We start from the raw sequence: 6,120 nt of genomic DNA on the forward strand, positions 1-6,120 counted from the left end.
CAATCTTTGTAATCTTTCCCCAGTGACATAAACCACATGCTCTTCTCCCATTCCATCTTGGATTGGATTTAGCACTCCTTGTGTAGCAAATGCAAATTGATGTGGGTCTATCACGACTGTGAGGACTCAATGCAAGGGTTTTCTAGGATCCTTTATGGAAAATCTCTATTTGTACCATTGTTAAACTTATATTGGCTACTCTTTATATATTGTATTTGAAAGGAAATAAACAATAGAATGTACAATAGAAAATCAATAAATAAATAAATAATTATCCTCTATAAAATCATTTTCTAAGTCAAAATGAGAGTAATCTTGTCGCTAAATTTGATCCCTCCCATAAAAATAGATTGGGAAAACTACACTTACCCTCTTTGAAATGACACTTTATCTATGAACATCTTTGCAAAATTTAAAAAATGATAATCGTCCTCCTTAAACCACACAGCACCTTCAAGTCACCTCATATGTTAGCATTTTTTGTTAAATTGGATGGAATATTTTGATGCAAGAGATAATCATAACTTATGTGGCGGCCATGTAGATGGCATGTGTCCATTTTTTAAGTGTTTAGGTGTCTAGTAAATTGTCATTAATCTAGTCAAAGTTATTTATAGATTCTTGTTGGTAATTGTTACAACCTAGTTATTTGTAGTTTGAGAGTTGTGTGTTGACTATTTAATTGTGTTTGTGTTGGAAGTTGTCTACCTACTAAGCTGTATTGTGTTGGAAGTTGCCTATCATTTATTGTAAGTTTGCACTGGTCATGGATTGTATTGCCTATAAAGTGAGCTGGCAAAACGGGTACTCGACACGAGCCATTTACAACCCGTTAAGACATGCCACCCATTTAAGTTAGACTCAAACACGACCCATTTATGTTAACAGGTTAGGGCTCCAGACACAATATAACACTGCTATTTCACGGGTCACCCGACACAACCCGTGAAACCTGTTTGACCTGTTTATAAGACTAAAACTATGATCAAGAATCATCAAGCAACAGAACCAAAATCAAACACTCTTCCAAGTACTAAAACCAAAAAGAAAGGAAAGTAAAAACAAGGAAACTAGATGAGATTGAAGATGACTGAGAGTTTTTCATCATTGCTTCAGCTCATCCATTAATTACAAAGCATTTACACTAACAAGTAACAACACACCACTGAGACTTGACAAGCCTTTTTCCGAAACAAATCAAAGATTCAAAATGCTATAAAAATGAGAATCAACTATTAACATATCAGCGGTACCGGATGCAACATTGGCGGAAGAGAGAGAGAGAGAGAGTGGTAGAGAGACGGGGAGAGTGTTGGTAGTCGGCAGCGAGCGCCGAGCAAAGAGCACCGAGCACCGAGCGGAGAGCAGCGAGCGCCGAGTGTTGGCAGTCAGCAGTCGACAGCGAGCGCCGAGCGGAGAGGTTGGAGAGCAGAGACTAGAGAGACTGAGAGAGAGAGAGCGTCGACTTGAGCGGGTCCAAGTGTCCAGCGGGACTGCGGGAAGAAGAAGAAGGGGCGACGGCGGCACGGCGCGGAGCTGAAGAAGAAGAAAAATTAGAAAATGGAAGAAGAAGAGAAGGGTGGCGGAACTGATTCAGCTGAAAGAAAAAAGTTAGGGTTTTGATAGTTTTGATTTTTGAACTATTGTGTTTTCAACTTTTCGGCTAAAACGGAATTTCCCGAATTCCCCCCCTTTTTTTCTTTTTTCTTTTTATTTTATTTTTAAAAAAAAAAAAGAAAAAAAAAAAAAAGAAGAAAGAGAGTTAATCGTGTCTACCACCCAACCTACCAGATTGAGTTAAACAGGTCGACCCGTTTATGAACCAAACCTGCTAATTTCGTGTCGTATTCATGTCGGGTAGTGTCAAAATTGCTAGCCCTACTATAAACATCAATAAGAAATAACAAAAACTCAATGAGTGATTTTGATTCATAAAAGTACTAGCAAGTGTTCTTGCTTTGGAGTTGATGATTCCTACTAACAATCAAGTGTGTGACTTCATCGCATTGAGTGACGTCTATTGTAGCGCCCCAGCTTTCAAAACAAGCCGTAAGTGTAATTATCTAAAATTACACATAACATTACTATATAAAATAGCAGCAGACCTTTTTTTTAAAATAAAAAAAAAAATCAAAGTTTTCCTTAAAAGTATAATTGTACCATAACATCTAATTAAAACTTCACATATTATATCAACAACTAATAATTGAGTTTACCAAAACTGTCATAGGCAGCAGGCTACATCTATTACAAGGCTATTAACAACACACTATAGATCATAAGTTACAATAAGTGGCATACTAAATTACACACATCTAATACTACAAGTATTTTCACTATTGACATTAAGTACACCAATCTTTCCATAAACTAATGCAGGGTTTTCACAAAGTTATTTTCAATAAAAGTATGGCTAAATAGTAAACCATGTAATAGACAATTTGATACATAATAATAAAACATAAACATCTTTCTTTACTTCTTATTACATAATTAACTCTATATTTTATAATATGAAGCAGTAAAACAGTTCATAGCATGATAAGTAAAACATCAGTTAAAATCAATATACTTTAACACATAACATATTATCATAAGAATAAATGAATTTATACTCCAACTTATCCTCAGGGTTTGCTAAGTGCTACTCCACTTAACCGCAAGGTTGGTAATAATTTATTCCTCTTATAGTTTTGAGGTGCTAAGCGCGTGTGACCCCACTTAACCGCTAGGCTATTAGGCAACTTTGTTTCCTGCTTCTTAACATTAAAGTGTTAGGTGCCTAATCTCCACCTAACTGCTGGGCCTTTTTATACATTCATGCATAATTTCATATAATATTATCATTTTTGCAAATCACATTTTCCCTTCAAAAACTCAATCTCTTTTCATAATTCATTTCCTTTGAAAACACATTTTCATTTAACACATGTAAAACATATCAAAATATATTCATACGTGTAATCAAAATAACAGGGCTCAAGAAAACATATATAACATGTTTTTGTAAAATAATGCAGGGTCAGTAAGTTTGAACTTACAGTTTAGGCTTATATTCCTTAGACAATTTTTTGCGTCTTCGTATACTTTCTGCATTAATATTGTACCTTCATATTAGCCTATATTCTTTATTACTCAATCCTAAGCCTTATTTTAAATCCTAAAAGTTCGGGCAGCATAACGACTTATTTACATTGTCATAGTGCAACTTAGGCATCATAACGACATATCTAAATATCTTAATATTATTTGGGCATTATAACATATTCAAAATATCTTAATATTGTTTGGGCATCATAACAACATATCTAAAATATCTTAGTATTGTTTGGACATCATAACGACTATGTAGTATTTTTACGTATTTTTCAAAAGGGCATTACTATGACATTAGTATAATGGGGTTGTTTGGCAAAAACATGAATAGAACATAGTAGTGGATTGTTAATTTTGAAATTAGTAAAAAGTGATGATGTAATATAAACTGAAAAGAATTTGTATAGAAAAGTGAAAAAGTTTTGTATTGTAATGAATTTTTTTATTTGAATAGTAATAAAAAATTATTGATGTGATATAAAAAGTGAAAAAAATAGGAATGTTTTGATATTGATTGTTATTAAAAAATGTAAAAAAAAAATGAGGAAAATAATGAGAACAGTGCTATGCACTACTCTGTACCGTTCCTGTCCTTGGCAAACAAGGCCAATATTTATTTAAACCTCTAACACTACTTGGGCATTACAGCAAAACTATTGCAAAATACTTAAAAATGTTTAGGCAGCACAATGACACATTTATAATTTTAAAAGAATGATTGAATATAATATCATTCACTGAGATATTCATTCACATTTTTCCCAACAATTTAGACATTATATGGACATAATTTAAATTCAAATGGGTAATTACCTTTTTCCCCCATGAACTACCAAAAAATGCGCAATGCCTCCATGAACTACCAACTCGACCAAAATAGAGCATTCAACTACCAAAGACAACAATTTTTCCCCCTTCCGTCAGTCAAAGGGGTTAAAACAAACGGTCAACGGGTCATGTGCCGTTTTATATGGGGGCATGTTGGAAGATGATGGTAGTTCATGGGGGGAAAAGAGGAAGATGGTAGTAGTTCATATGGGGAAAAGAGGAAGAAAATGAGGGTAAAACGGCGTATGACTGACGGAAGGGGGGAAAATGGTTATCTTTGGTAGTTGAATGCTCTATTTTGGTCGAGTTGGTAGTTCATGGGGCATCGCACATTTTTTGGTAGTTCATGGGGGGAAAAGGTAATTACCCCAAATTCTAATAACTAGAAAGGACATAAACTAAAGATAAAAGAATTATGCCCAGCCATTCCCACTTCAAGTAGCTCCAAAGCTTTCTTAATTTTATTTTTATTTTTTTCAATTTATATATATATACACGAGAGAAAGAGTTAGAGAAGGTGAGGCAGTGAATATTTTTTCAATGCATTGCCGGGTATTTATATGCAGATTTTAAGGGACATTTTCGGTATTTGCAGGCGCCGAAATTCTCTTTCTTTTCACACTTTTTTTTTTTTTTTTTCGACTCAAACTTCAACCTTCACGTCTTTCTTCAGCATACTTGAATGTTCTACGTTTGATTTAATCAACAACTGAAGCTCTTTCTTTTATTTTCCTTTGAAAAGTCTCCATACCATTCAGTCAAATTCTCTTCTCTTTCTTTTTATTCTTTCTTCTTTTATTAGGATAATTATGTTTTCCCCCATCAACTACCGGTCATTATCAACATGCTATCACGAACTGATACCTCGATCAAAAGAGAGCATGAAACTACAATTTTCATATCGTTACCCCCATTCCATTAGGGAATGTCAGACAAAAAATTTTATTTTTAGATATTAAATTTTGTTTAAAGACAAAAATGCTCTCAAACAATAATTTAATAAAAAATATTAAACCATATATATATATATATATATATATATATATATAGAGAGAGAGAGAGAGAGAGAGGAAAACGAAAGAAGAAAAAGAAAGGGCAGCGTAACCCCTTAGGGGGTGGCCCGCAAGCCACCACCAAAGGTGACGCCAGCCACCCCAGGTTTTTCTGGGGTGGCGCATGAGGCACCCCTGGGTCTCATCCTTGGGTGGTTCGCGTGCCACCCCTGACCTACGAGGTGGTCAAGTGCCACCCTAGAAAAACCTGGGGTGGCTAGCCCTGGTGGCGGCCACCCCCTTTCTTCCCTTTTTTTTTTTTTTTTTTTTTTTTCCTCCTTTTTTGTTTTGTTTAATTTTGAGGATATTTTATATAAATTTTAATTTTAAGTTAGGGTATTTTTAGTTTTTTCATAAATTTTACTAACAGAAGGGGTAACGGTATAAAAATGGTAGTTCCATTCTCTCTTTTAGTCGAGTTATCAGTTCGTGGTTGCATCTTGATAATGGCCGGTAGTTGATGGAGGGAAAATATAATTACCCCTCTTTTATTTATTTTCTTTCTTTTTCCATCAACCGTAACACATTCTTTTCTCTTTCTTTTATTTCTTTTCTCTTTCTATCAACCGAAGGGAATAACTTCATTCAGGCAGTGGCAAAAACCTGTTGGTTTTTGCCCTCCAATGAGAGAGTGACACGTCATCATTAAATAAGAAAAGTAAATATTAACAAAACCTAGCAAAACACTAGATCAAAACCCTCCCTTTCACTATTTTAGCCTTAAAACAAAAAAAACCATCACAGCCACTAACCGGCGCCACAACCCCATTTCGGAATTGGGGTGGGCTGTCACCGGGCTGTGCGGCCACCCCTAGTCCATGGGGCGGCCACCCCCGACCACTGGGGGTGGCCGTGTGGCTACCCTTGGTACATGGGGCGGCTGCGCAGCCACTCCCGAGGTCTGGAGGTGGCCTTCGGGCCAACCCTAAATGGATCTGGGGGTGGCCGCGCGGCTACCCCCGGTTCATGTGGTGGCCACGCAACCACCCCCTGGCCAATGGAAAGTGGTCGCGCTGCATTTTCCGGTGTGGAGCAGTGGCGGCGGCGATGTCTGGGTGGGTGATGGTTGAGGGGTTTTTTTTTTTTTTTTTTTTTCTAAATTTTGCAAACAATTATTTTTCTTGTTATAAACTAATGTGTCAAT

Source organism: Alnus glutinosa, chromosome 11, assembly GCF_958979055.1.
Source record: "Alnus glutinosa chromosome 11, dhAlnGlut1.1, whole genome shotgun sequence".
Taxonomy (NCBI): domain Eukaryota; kingdom Viridiplantae; phylum Streptophyta; class Magnoliopsida; order Fagales; family Betulaceae; genus Alnus; species Alnus glutinosa.